Source organism: Schistocerca nitens, chromosome 4 (genome assembly GCF_023898315.1).
Source record: "Schistocerca nitens isolate TAMUIC-IGC-003100 chromosome 4, iqSchNite1.1, whole genome shotgun sequence".
Taxonomy (NCBI): Eukaryota; Metazoa; Arthropoda; class Insecta; order Orthoptera; family Acrididae; genus Schistocerca; species Schistocerca nitens.
The window spans coordinates 666,909,137-666,924,653 of NC_064617.1; positions in this window are offsets into that span (position 1 = coordinate 666,909,137).

Here is a 15,517-nt window from a genome sequence, read left to right on the forward strand (position 1 = left end):
AAACGAAGCAACAATTTCAGAAATTGCGAACAGAGTTGTTGCAAACCACTGAAGGCCTAGTGAACTGGATCGAACAAGCACAGAGTCTGCAACCACATCCGTATCTGTGACAGCACCGGAAAAACAAGCAATTAACGAAGATATTACGCATTTGCGATTCCAATCAAAGTAACATACGTGAAATCAGACAGCCTGCACAGCAACAAACACGTTTCGAAATTCTTGATGAACAAACGTCATCACAAACACATGCGGAACCACAAATGTATGCTTCAAGACAGTTTGGATCTTGCAATGAAGCAGCAACGTTAGCCAGACAAGATACCGAACCAATACCTGACAATGGAAAGCCAGGTCGCGAAGAGTACAGTGCAATGCATTCAGCTACACGTTCACAACCGATGGAAGAAAATTATTGCGTACCACTCCAACGATACTACGCAAGGTTAGGCGAAAGTTACAGTGGACAATATCCAATGGATCTACCACAACCGGAAAGAACGACGGGAGGAATGATCAGCAACAAAAGTGGCGAAGAATCGCGAATTTCATATGGAACTATGACGAAGTACGACAACGACCATTTCCTCATAGTCAGAAAATTTCAACACTTTCGAGAAGGAAACTCATTACATCCACGAACTTTTATTGATCAATTCCGAGTAGGATTACCAGAACACTGGACGCTAGCACACAAATTAGACTTTATATGTTCACACATGTTAGGAACAGTCGCAGAAACCATGCAGAATGTTGCAGCGACATGCCGATCGTACGAAGATTTCAGAGAGAAGTTTAGAGGTTGTCAGGACCAGATCTTTAGCTTACGGCAAATAATGGAGAAGTGTTATGAGTGGAACAGGGAATTGTATCTATGCTTTATAGATCTAGAAAAGGCATATGACCGGGTTCCTAAGTGTAAGTTATTGTCCGTTCTACGAGATTATGGAATAGGATGCAAACTTTTGCAAGCAATTAAAGGTCTTTACATGGATAGTCAGGCAGCAGTTAGAGTTCACGGTAAATTGAGTTTATGGTTCAGAGTAGTTTCAGGGGTAAGACAAGGCTCCAACCTGTCTCCACTGTTGTTCATATTATTTATGGATCATATGTTGAAAACAATAGACTGGCTGGGTGAGATTAAGATATGTGAACACAAAATAAGCAGTCTTGCGTAGACAGATGACTTAGTTGTGATGGCAGATTCGACTGAAAGTTTGCAAAGTATTATTTCAGAGCTAGATCAGAAATGTAAGGACTATGGTATGAAGATTAGCATCTCCAAAACGAAAGTAGTGTCAGTGGGAAAGAAATATAAACAGACTGAGTGCCAAATAGGAGGAACAAAGTTAGAACAGGTGGATGGTTTCAAGTACTTGGGATGCATATTCTCACAGGATGGTAACACAGTGAAAGAACCGGAAGCGAGGTGTAGCAAAGCTAATGCAGTGAGCGCTCAGCTACGATCTACTCTCTTCTGCAAGAAGGAAGTCAGTACCAAGTGCACCGTTCAATCTTTCGACCAACTTTGTTGTATGGGAGCGAAAGCTAGGTGGATTCAGGTTACCTTATCAACAAGGTTGAGGTTAAGGATATGAAAGTAGCTAGGATGATTGCAGGTACTAGTAGCTGGGAACAAAGGCAGGAGGGTGTCCACAATGAGGAAATCAAAGAAAAACTGGGAATGAACTCTATATATGTAGCAGTCAGGGCGAACATGCTTAGATGGTGGGGTCATGCAATACTTATGGGAGTAGCAAGGTTACCCAAGAGACTCATGGGTTCAGCAGTAGAGGGTAGGAGGAGACGGGGCAGACCAAGGAGAAGGTACCGGGATTCGGTTAAGAATGATTTTGAAGTAATAGGTTTAACATCAGAAGAGGCACCAATGTTAGAACAGAATAGTGGATCATGGAGGAATTTTATAAGGGGGGGCTATGCTCCAGACTGAACGCTGAAAGGCATAATCAGTCTTAGATGATGATGATGTTTCTCTCACGATATTGGTCCAGCGAAGCAGAGAACAGAGTGAAGTATGAATTATTACAGAACCCAGATTTTGAAAATTCAGGAGAGATGAGTCCCGTGAAATTTTTCGAATTAATGGCAAAGAAAAATCAATGCTTAGATGTACCATACAGTGATGGAGAGTTGATTAAATTATGCGCGATGAAGCTACCATAGAAATACCAGCAATCATTAGTAGGTCGCAGAGGCAATGACGTCGAAGCATTTAAAGGTATTCTAAGGGAACTAGAGCTCATATTTTCGGAAGATCATGCAAGAAAAAGACGGAGCGCACGTGAAAATGAATGCAAAAAGCAGTGGAATCCCCCAAGACACAGTGCGAAGAAACAATAATTACGAACCACGTGATAACTTCTCACCAAGAAACGACAATAGATTTCAACAAAGAACCGGTTATGGATTTAGAAGAGAATGTGGCAATAACTATAATTCACCCAGGAACGGCAACAACTATTACAGAGGGAATAACGACAACCGGAATGGGTACTGGAGAACCAATAGACCAACAAATTATCAACAAAGAAACCACTATCACCAAGCTGAACAAGAAAAGAGAATACAGATAGAAGAGGTGGAGGTAAGACCACCAAACCCTGATAAACGTTAGAATTGACAGCTAAGCGCCCATGCCAAAGAGAATGACGCACCGATCCAGGACAATTGCAGCACCTTGAACGGAGAAGTAAAAATCTTATCACGAGAAGAGAAGAAGGAAGAAACAAATCCGCAGGGACCAGATGAAAACGAAGACAAGAAAATAACAATATCGTGTTGGGACGAAATTAATTGGGAGAATACTGATGAGGAAGATGAATTACCAGAGTCATGCACAACGAATGTAGGAGGAAAGGACGAAGTAATGAGTATTGCAGAGCTATTTGAGATGGAAACCAGGGAGAGCGAATTCAATGAGAATAATGCGCAGTCGACAGAAGTTGAAAATAAGTTACGAGTGGGCACACAGCCCAACGTATATAATAAAGGAAGTTATCAAGCGATAATTAGAGCATTTAGATGCGATTATGTGGGAGTAGCGACGAAGAAGGAGAAGATAGACGAGGATGAGGAAAAAGTAGAGGATGTTGAAGAAAGCGTAAATGAAGGAAGAAATGGAAAAGAGGAAATAAAAGAGAGAGAAGTAGCAGTCAAAGCTTATCCTACAAAAAGTTAGAATTCACAAGGGCAATTCCTAAAATGACTCATGTATGATTCAGTGGAGGATTCGTTGATGCAAGAAGAAGAAGAACAGAACCATCCCTTTCAAATTCAACCAATTGTGATGGCCATGGTAAAGCATATCCCAGTCAATATTGTAACCGATAACCAAAGTGAACTGACTGCGACCTCAGAAAATTTATTCATGCAGTGTAATGCCAATGAGGGATTGCCAGTTCTGAAAACACGTAACATTAAAGTAAGAGGTCCTATTAGAAATAATGCTGCGGAAGTTACGAGACAAACAAGGTTAACTCTTTCGTGTCACGGTCAAAAGATCGAAGCCAACTTCGTGATTATACCTAAACTAACTGTAGATTTGATTATAGGTGCAGATTTGTTAAATGAAAGACGAGCAATAATACGTATGGGGAAAGGTAGCGAAACATTCGGGAATGCCACACTTCTCATTGAGCAAAAGCTAAAATTAGAAGATATACCAGTTATAAACAAACAATTAAGAATGACACGAGATAAAGAGGATGAAGAATTAGAATTGTATGCACAAAAGGGGGAATCGCCTCAACTCATGTTAGAAGTTCATAAAGAAATCGACGAAAAATTGCAAGAAGTTCAAGGTATTTTGGAACACAGTAAAAGAGAATTAGAGAGTATTTTACGAGATAAAGCAGAGGTATTTTTACCTAAGACTGGCAGTATTAAACACTTTCAGTACAAGTTTGAAGATTAATTTTATTCCTGGTAAATAATCAGCACAATATTTCAAGATTATGTTGCAGATAAGATCATCAGGAGAAAGAAGAATGAAGAGAGAGGAAGGTGGGAAAAAGAAAGTAGTTTCAATAAAAACAAAAACAAAAATAACATCTACAGTACCATAGATACAGGTGAAGGGATAAAGCGTAGATAGTCTAACAGCATTAATTACTAAAATACTATACACCATGACACTACATAAAAAATAAAAAAACGAATTTGAGGGTTTTTGTAGAAGTTAAGACTCAAAATATCTTAGAATTGTAACATGGAAAGGGCATCGAAATTTGTAAAGCTTTTTAAGAAGGTGTAAAACAATGTAGGTACTAGACATATGTTAGATGATTATAAGTAAAACTTTTTGTAAGAACCGTTGTAAAAACTCCAACAAAGACCAGATGCAACAACCCACAAGTTACAACGAGAGAAGTATCAAGAAAGAAAAGGACGTAATTAGCAAGAAACGATTCCTACAAGGCAGAAGCGTCGAGAGAAAGGAAAGGACAGCGAGACCAACAGAAGGCCCTTATATCGGAAGTGGGCCATAAATCTGATTGCTAAGCGGAACCCTGCTGGGACACAACATGGAACCACACAGTGGCGGAGGCCTGCAGAGACACGACAGGACACCGAACGCCAGATGGAACCGGTGCTGGGACTGACAAGAAAACACCAGACTTTCACCACTCGTAAACCCCGGATCGCCCTGACTCAGCGGAGCGAGCAAAAAACGGCCTGACAAGAAGACCGCTTGGGCAAGCCACCACTGGTGTAGAAAGCCACACTACCGCTATTAAACAGCACGCTGATGCACGAAACTGAAGAAAACTTCCACAAAGTAAAAATGACATGCCCAAACAATTTATCAAACTGTTACTAAGAGGAGAACTTCAAAGCGACTAGTTATCAATAAATATATCCATATCCTGCCCAGAGAAGAAGCAAGAAGCAAGTAAGAAGCAGAGAAAAAGCAGGAAGAACAGAAGTTGAAGATTCGCAAGATTGAGACCAAGAAAGAAGATGGGTGAGGAATAGATGACATACCTTCCCAAATCCCTATCCTATTGTAAACTAGTCGTCTGCGAAGTATTAGAACGAAAAACGACCGCTTTCAGCAACACATAACGATGACTTTCACGCATACAATGCCAGTAAACCCCGAGATTCTGCACTCACAGCTCCATTCCATTATGGGACCTCCACAACAGCAACACACACTTGCAAAGCCAACAAGGAACGATGAACGAAGCTGTACATCAAATACTTGCCCACATCCATAACGCTGAAGTCCATCACCTTCGTGAAAAACATTCACCAACCTCATGCTTAAACATTCATAGGATTGTGTGAATGTGTCAAATCAAATTATGTGATGTATGAATTGTGCAAAAGAAACGTGTGAAAAACTAAATAAGTTAAGCACACAAGACAGCTAATAAACTACAAAATAATAGTCATTGACTATGGACTTAAGTAAAAAGTAGACTATCGATAAAAATAAGTCTTTAGTTCTTAAATGGACAGTATATAAAGAACAAAAGTAAGGCATAATAAACTCTAAAACTATAGGCCTCTTATTTTCTCCTTATAAAAATAAAAGAATAACTATATTTTACTTATTTTCTACTTATAAAAACAAACAATAAAAAATTATCTTGTTGGATGTTTTCCCTTTTTTTAACATTTCTACCATTTGTTAGGATAATATTTCGATACTTATGTATGTATATTTCTTTGTCAAAACAATTCTTGGAAATAAATCTTATTTGTTAGTGTATCAATGTAGAAATGAGTGTCTAGAAACAAAAACATTTTACTTGTACATGATATTTAGAAAATGTGTTAGGAATAGATTTTACTTAATTATGAAATTTATAAAAACAATATTTCTAAGAAAATCGATGTGAAAGACTCCTCACTTTCGATAACAAACTTCTTCAAGAACAAACTTCACAATTAAATAAAGAAAGAAAATAATAAAAAAATAATAGTTATTAAGAATAAAAATATTCTTCCCTTGTCAATATATACATATTTCTGACAATAATGAGGAAGAATATAAAAATATAAATTAGTAATACAAACTAGCATAGAACGGAATAACATGGCTGAACAGTAGGCAACGAAATTTAGATAATGGAATAATTTTTGACTGATTTAGACAACGATTCAATCATTGCCTAATTTCAGTGAAAAAATTGAGTTCGAAGGGTGGTGATACGTAAGGTGTCAGGCAAATCCAACACCTTCCATGAAAACCCTGACATGATAAGCAAATCCAGTAGTATGTCACATAGCTCCGAATAAATCGTGACATTAAATTAACCAAAGTAATACGAGTAACGAGTGAGCAAATGGAATACCACAGACTAACACAAGAATGCCTAAATGCATGTCATACCTTCCCACCGTGAGACAGACGCAGTTCCGAGGGGAGAAACGAGAACAGAGCCGAGAGCAGAACCGTGTTAAGTTAGAAGGTCCTACAATAAGGGATGGACACCCACGCCGCCAGCTAACCGCTAGGACCACCCCCCCAGTCCATGTTAAAAGCTAGAGCCCTCCAGAAGAACAGTATAGATCTTACGATAACACTAAAAGCCCAGCCGCAAGTTTGAGCATGAGACTATTTCGCGTCTCTATTACGTTGCAAACTTTAAAAACATTGCCACACCACGAAAAGTATAACGTTTCTCATTGCATATACAGAATTTTTGTGTGCGGAGCTAAAGGTTAACATTGAGACCCTGATTGCTCAGATGAAAACACAGCCAGATAGTTTTTTTAAACCAACTTCGGCAAATTGTAGTTAGGAGAAGTGAGGAGAGGGTTGCTTCCGAGACGGCCAGGTGAGCTGAGCAGTGCTGCCCCCGCCCCTGATGAACACCGACAAGGTAATGAACAGTGCAGAAAGCTTGACTCAGAACTGCAGAAGTCTCATCTGTTACACCCCCTTTTTGCGTAATACTAGTGTCGATCGTCAATTAAAGCTCATGGTGTTCACATTTGCCACTTGAAGTAAAAATCTGAAACGCGATGATTTTTCTGTTATATAGTTATTGAGAAGCCACATCAGCCACTGTAATTTACGACAAGTTAGATAAGTAATTAAAGATAATTGAGGGTCACTGTAGACCATTTTGATAGTTTTCGCTCTTGTGAAACTTAATTTAAAGCTAGATTATAGATGTGATGTGGCATAGGTCATCCTTCGATCCATTGTAGAACTTGGAAACCCATTCAGGGAATACTCGTTCACATTTTTGTTCAACGCAGTTGGTTTTTACCATCCTGTATTAAAACATTTCCATTTATCAATAGTGCAATTATAAACAAAGTTTTGTGAGTAGAATAAAATTCCCAATGGTAAACTTAACTGCTTTTTCGACGTTATTTTACCAGCTAACTAAAAACAGGAAAGCCTTGAACCCCTTCCACTAAATTTAGTTAGTATCAAGATTCTTTTACAGGGAGTGCAGTGAGGATGACGCTAAAATAATTAAGTATTTGGTTACATCATCGCCAGTCTCACTGAACTCTTCTGAACTTTACATGTCATGTGTGGTCTGGCGTCTCCTTACCAGCAACAGGTCCCATGTTCAAACTAGTCAATTCCCGAAAAAACACGCTCAGAGCGTCGTTGCGCGAAAGTGGTAGGGAGACACGATATAGAACAAACAGACACCACGCAGAAAGTTAGACAATTACTTTTCTGGAGCCTAGAAATCTACACTGTAGGAATCACCATGGGTTTCTAAAAAGACGATCATGTGAAACAGCTCGCGCTATTCGTCCACGAGACTCAGAGGACCATAGACACGGGTTCCCAGGTAGATGCCGTGTTTCGTGACTTCCGCAAGGCGTTCGATACACTTCGCCACAGTCGTTTAATGAACAAAGTAAGAGCATATGGACTATCAGACCAATGGTGTGATTGGATAACAGAACGGAGCATGTCATTCTAAATGGAGAGAAATCTGCCGAAGTGAGAAGTGTGTCGCAGGGGAGTGTCGTAGGACCGTTCGTGTTCACTATATACATAAATGACCTTGTGGGTATCATCGGAAGTTCACTGAGGCTTTTTGCGGATTATGCTGTAGTATATCGAGAGGTTGTAACAATAGAAAATTGTTCTGAAATGCCGGAGGATCTGCAACGAATTGACGCATGATGTAGGTAATGGTAATTGAATCTCAATGTAGACAAGTGTAATGTGCTGAGAATACATAGAAAGAAAGATCCTTTGTCATTCAGCTACAATATAGCATGTCAGCAACTGGAAGCAGTTAATTCCATAAATTATCTGGGAGTAGGCATTAGGAGTGATTTAAAATGGGAAGACCATATAAAGTTGATCGTCGGTAAAGCAGATGCCAGACTGAGATTCATTGGAAGAATCCTGAGGAAATGCAATCCGAAAACAAAGGAATTAGGTTACAGTACACTACTTCGCCCACTGTTTGAATATTGCTCACCAGTGTGGGATCCGTACCAGATAGGGTTGATGGAAGAGATAGAGAAGATCCAACGGAGAGCAATGCGCTTCATTACAGGATCATTTAGTAATCGCGAAAGCGTTACGGAGATGATAGATAAACTCCAGTGGAAGACTTTGCAGGAGAGGCTCTCAGTAGCTCGGTTCGGGCTTTTGTTGAAGTTTCGAGAACATACCTTCACCGAGGAGTCAAGTAGAATATTCTCCCTTCTACGTGTATCTCGCGAAGAGACCATGAGCATAAAATCAGAGACATTGGAGCCGACACAGAGGCATAGCGACAATCTTTCTTTCCACGAACAATACGAGACTGGAATAGAAGGGAGAACCGATAGAGGTACTCCACGTACCCTCTGCCACACACCATCAGGTGGCTTACGGAGTATGGATGTAGATGTAGATGTAGATGTAGATATACACGATATGTAGCAAACGTGAAATATAATTTTGTTCTTTGTTGCCTACTCCCGAAGCTACCGGTTAGCGCGGTATGGCTGTGTAGGCAAGCCCACGCTTTGTATTAGATGTCCTTGCGAAATTAACTGTCATCCATGTGACTGGTTTATATCCTATTAAATGCTCACCAGCCTTCTTCAATATACAGGTGTTTTAAATTTTATTAGATCGGCGTTCAATGGACATTCTGTTCAAGTTAATTGTAAACTACTTCTTAGTCCTATCACCTATTCAGTGCTTAGATGACTTGTTTCATTCATTGGTGCATCATTTAATGCCTTATTTTTTAAATTGAGGAGCTATCGGGGAAAGGTACGTCTCTGTAGGCTTTGGTTGATCTTGTGGCCTTCATCAAATTATTTTCTAAAATAAATTCCTCGTACATCTGTCGAAAAGGTATCTATTTTGGTAAGACAGCTAGCCAGATGATTCTATAAATACCTCATTATTTATTATTATCTCTTTTCCGAAATGGTCGCACACGTAATACCTTGTGATTTGCTTCGTGGCCATTTTGCTAGTCGGGCTCAGCTCATTTCTTCCGTATGTTCCGTGGCGCAGCTTGCTTACCTGTAACTGCTCAGATTAAGCGTTTGTTTTACTTTGGTGTTCTATTATTTCGTTCCTATATGGTATCGTTAAGGGGAACTTAATATTTATCATTAATTTTCTATTGATTTCTCGCTTAAGTAAACCTAAGCAACACCATCTAGAGGCGGGCCTTAGTGCACGTTCGGCTCTACCATTTGTGGCACCCTGTACGTTCTAGGCGCTTCGGCATGATGCTCTCACGAACGTAACGGTTTGTACCAAGTGCTTTGATCGGCCATTGCTCCATAAAACTCACTGTGTTTATAACTCACTGTACTTGCCCACGTATGTGAATTCAGACGTAAGCTTTTAAGATCACTTAAAATACACACACAAAAAATGTTTGGTATCACCTCGGTTACGAGAGTTCCAGTACCTCCACAGAAAATTGGAATAGAGATAAACATCAACATCATTTCCACGCTTTCTATAGCACATGAAAACCACAAATTGCAGGTTGTACCAACATACAGCCAGACCGTCAGAGGTGGTGGTTCAGTTTGCTGTATACACTAGTACCTATGATACCCAGTAGCACCTCATCTTTCATTGATGCGTGCCTTTATTCGTCGTGGCATACTATCCACAAGTGCGTCAAGGCATTGTTGGAGCAGATTGTCCCACTCCTCAACGGCGATTCGGTGTGGATCCATCAGAGGTTTTGCTCTATCGGTCGGAGGATGGCATTCACGTATCGTACAGCATTATGGCGCTCTTCCATGACCTTACGTCGGCCCCACATAAAGCCACCCCATAATAGCAAGGAACCTCCACCTTACTGCACTCGCTGGACAGTGTGTCTAAGGCATTGAGCCTGAGCGGGTAGCTTCCAAACACGTGTCTGTCGATTGTCCGTTTGAAGGCATATGTGACACTCATCGGTGAAGAGAACGTGACGCCAATCCTGAGCGGTCCATTCGGCAAGTTGTTGGGCCCACCTGTACCGCGCTGCATGGTGTCGTGGTTGCGGAGATGGACGTCGCCATGCACGTCTGGAGTGAAGTTGCACATCATGCAGCCAACTGCGCACAGTTTGAGTCGTAACACAACGTCCTGTGGGTGCACAAAAAGCATTATTCAACATAGTGGCGTTGCTCCTCCAAGCCATAAACCGTAGGTAGCGGTTATCTATACCAGTAGTAGCCCTTGGACGGCTTCAGCGAGGCATGTCATCAACAGTTTCTGTCTCTCTGTATCTGTTCCATGTCCGAACAACATCGCTTTAGTTCATTCCGACACCACTGGACACTTCCCTTGTTGAGAGCCCTTCCTGGCGCAAAGTAACAACGCGGACACGACCGAACAGCGGTATTGACAGTCTAAGCATGGTTGAACTACAGACAACACGAGCCGTGTACCTCCTTCCTGGTGGAATGAGAGCAACTGATCGTCGGTTGGACCCCTTCCGTCTAATAGACGCTGCTCATGCATGGTTGTTTACATCTTTGGCTTGGTTTAGTGACATCTCTGAACAGTCAAAGGGACTGTGTCCGTGATACAGTATCCATGGTCAACTTCTACCTTCAGGAGTTCTCGAAACCGGGTTGATGCAAAACTTTTTTGATGTGTGTAGTTACCAATGGATTTCTTTTATTTTAAACAAGTCCCATGTAAATCCTAAAGCAGCTTCACCAATTGTAAAGCTTATTTGCATGGCCACTGGTTGTTGATTCAGTTTCCCTGTATTTATCTTAAATGCAATTAAAGTTATAGGTAGTGGAATTCTGTTCACTTGCATTTGATCAGTGTTGCTGTAAACTGGTGTGTCTCGCAGAGAAGTCGTGTCGCTTGATGAAATTTGTGTGCAAAATTTAAGTATTTTAAATTATTGTTTGAATTCTTCATTAATCATTTGCCTTAATCCGTTTGTGCAGTTTCTATGTGTAGTTATTGGTTTGATCAACTTTTGCTCTTCGCCTGTAATTTTCTGTCAGCAAATAACGCCATATGACTATTGATAAATCTTGCTGATAATACTTAGTACTTCACGTTATTTTGGTTGCACCAACTAGCGTGAACTTGCTTTTCTTGTTTTTCTTTAAATTATCGATTTGAATTCGTCAATTTGAAGAATTGTATTTAATGATGTGCTGTGCCTTGGCTTTAATTGTCTTATTCGCTGCTCACCTGTGCTCTCGCTATTAAATTAAGCTTTTCCTAATTGTAAATAGTTTCACTGATTTTGATAACAAACTGCTGTTTATGTATACATTATCTTGCAATTCCAGTATCTTACCATGCCCCAATCAGCTCTCTACCTTTTCTACAAACTACCTTTGACGCTGTACACTTTGCACTTTCTAGAATGAAGGACCACCCACGTGCAAGGGTCTATGGACTGACGGCCAGTAGAAAACTTTCCAACTAGGTGAACGGCACAGGCTGACTGCAGCAGCTGATAACAACAAACCAGACATTGTTCGCAAACTCACTACTGGAACCGGCATACCACAGGAAATAGGTAAGAAAGGAAAAGAATCTTCACCAAGGAAAAAGTGACAGGAACTCGGACTTTCAGAATGTTAATGGGAACGACTGACAGAAATGAGCATTCACTAACATTTAGGTTCCAGCACAGTTACTGTCCGCCGATTTGTAATCACAGTCAAAGTGCTAAGTGAAACACTGATAACGACCAGTGCTCACGCAACTTTTATGTTGTATAAATTATGACGTTATCAAACTTGCGAGAATCTGTTGCTGTTATTGTTCTCAAAGTAATTGCATGACATATATAATTCTCAGATTTTCAAACGAATGATTTTCAAAACAGTGTGTTTCTGAAGGGGATTAGTTTCGAAGTCATGCTGAAGTGCAGTACAAAGCATACCTGTAATTATTTTGTACATTTTATTTCAAACAAATATTTCTTATTACAATTTTAAAATATTGTTATACATATTACTGTCATTATTATAAAAATCGTTGGCATGTGTGACACGTTAAAAGTGAGGGTGGTGGCATGTTACTTTTTTCAATGGTGGGGGATGGGGGAAGGGGGGGGGGAGAAACAAACTATCACCTCCAACATAACTGAAAACTGTATAACCGCTAGTCTTGCGAGAATCTGTTGCTGTTATTGTTCTCAAAGTAATTGCATGACATATATAATTCTCAGATTTTCAAACGAATGATTTTCAAAACAGCGTGTTTCTGAAGGGGATTAGTTCCGAAGTCACGCTGAAGTGCAGTACAAAGCATAGCTGTAATTATTTTGTACATTTTATTTCAAACAAATATTTCTTATTACAATTTTAAAATATTGTTATACATATTACTGTCATTATTATAAAAATCGTTGGCATGTGTGACACGTTAAAAGTGAGGGTGGTGGCATGTTACTTTTTTCAATGGTGGGGGATGGGGGAAGGGGGGGGGGGGAGAAACAAACTATCACCTCCAACATAACTGAAAACTGTATAACCGCTAGTCTTGCGAGAATCTGTTGCTGTTATTGTTCTCAAAGTAATTGCATGACATATATAATTCTCAGATTTTCAAACGAATGATTTTCAAAACAGCGTGTTTCTGAAGGGGATTAGTTTCGAAGTCACGCTGAAGTGCAGTACAAAGCATAGCTGTAATTATTTTGTACATTTTATTTCAAACAAATATTTCTTATTACAATTTTAAAATATTGTTATACATATTACTGTCATTATTATAAAAATCGTTGGCATGTGTGACACGTTAAAAGTGAGGGTGGTGGCATGTTACTTTTTTCAATGGTGGGGGATGGGGGAAGGGGGGGGGGAGAAACAAACTATCACCTCCAACATAACTGAAAACTGTATAACCGCTAGTCTTTGGTATAGAAATATTATGATGTACCAGGACAGCGGACATGTACCGAGTCCATCAAACAACTGGAAAGGAAAGCGCAACTGTAGGTACTAAAGTCTTAGAATGAGATGCTTGAAGACGAAAATTCCCTTCGCAATTTGCTGTACTCAAGCCAGGAAACACCAAGGAAGACCCAGCGTGCTATCGTCGTATCGTACTTCTAAGCGTCCGTTAGAAGCCTGTGCAAATAATTCTGTGTGACGGAATGTCTCCAATGACTGACGCCATGACCTCCACAACAAGAAAGGTTTCGCGCTAGTTGAAACTACTACAAGCTAGTTCTCCTCCTAACATCTTTTATAGAAAGATGTACCAGGACAGCGGACATGTACCGAGTCCATCAAACAACTGGAAAGGAAAGCGCAACTGTAGGTACTAAAGTCTTAGAATGAGATGCTTGAAGACGAAAATTCCCTTCGCAATTTGCTGTACTCAAGCCAGGAAACACCAAGGAAGACCCAGCGTGCTATCGTCGTATCGTACTTCTAAGCGTCCGTTAGAAGCCTGTGGTGAGGTCTTTTAAGAGAATCTTTAATTGAATATTTTAATATGGCGCTGGATATCTGACATAAACTAATCATTACCCACTAAAACAACGATAAAGGTGTCCATCTGGCCATAAAATTATATTAGGATCACAATTAACTCAGGTTATCACAAACAAATAAAAATGAAAATGTTTCATTTCTCATGAAAAATAATAAGTAAACGCCTGGGAAAATGGCGATGAGGAATGTTGAATGTGAATCAAATGAGCACGTATCTGGATAAATCTATTTCACACAGTGTGTGGCATCATTTTTTAGGTTGGTGTATAGAGATAGAGAGTGCCACAGAAGGATGTACCTGATCAGCCAGAAGCTTATGACCTCCGACCTACTATCGATATAAACTCGTCCAGGCAGAGCAGCGTCACCTGGTAAGGAATCTCACACACACACACACACACACATACACACACACACACACAAACACACACTTGGTGCATGTATATCAGTGAGCGTGCTGTCCGCGTGTAGAATGGAAAAGGTGCGCTACCTATTTGAGTCTGACCGAGGGCAGACTATCATGGCCTGGAGGCTTAGCACAAGCATTTCGGAAACTGCATGACTTCCCGGGCATTCGAGGTGTGCTGTGGTGAGTGTTTTCAGCATCAATCGAAATTAAGGTGATACCACGTCCAGACGTCACATGGTTTGGGTGGCTATTCCTCATTACAGATTACGGACGTCGGAGGCTGGGCAGATTGGTGAAGCGGGAAAGGCGGCCAACTGTGGCGGAAATAACGTTAGACTTTAATGCTGGGGAGAGTACAAGTACGCCTGAACACGTAGAGCACCGAACACTCCTAGCGATGGGCTTCCACAGTGCCAATTTTAATACCACGAAATCGGCAAACTGATACTGAAAATTGCACGCGACCATCGGCACTGAATGTTGGCGCAGTGGTAGAGCGTTGCATGGTCTGATGAATTATATGTAAATTAATGGAGGAGAGGGGAAGAAAGGAAAGGAAAGAGGAGGGACCACTGCTGTCAGCGGCACTGGGATATTACGCGGAATCGTCGGCGACGAATGAAAATGTTTGCTGTACCGGGGTTCGAACCCGGTATCTCTTGCTTAATATGCAGGTGCGGTATCCATTGCGCCAACCGGGGCACAGTGTTATCGCAACTGCTCGGACCATCTCGACTCACCCCACGGCCGATCCACAGTCCCACCGAATGCCACCTAACCGCAGCCCCTGTCTATTTCCTCCATATTCGCTCTTCCGAGATTCCTACAGGAGGTCGGACATGTTTGTGCATCTGCACTGCAGAAGGTGGATTTTTTGCTCAGCAAGGCCTGTCAGGTGTAATAATGTGTGATGTCTGTTTTCTAAGACATGTTCGAAAGAACAGACACCTACATTCATATAGTGATCTGATGAAATCGATACCTTCTTCATCATGCCAGTAGGAGGGCACGAATCCGTCGTCTTCCAGGGAAACAACTCCTGACACCTGTATTGTGGGATGGTGATAGGCCGGGAAACATTCACGTGACCATCCATGGGTCCAGTGGAGCTCGTGCAAGGTATCACGACGGCCGAGGAGTATCGTACACCGGTTGCAGACCACATACATCCCTTCATGTCGATCACGTTTCGCGGTGGCAGTGGCGTTTTTCAGC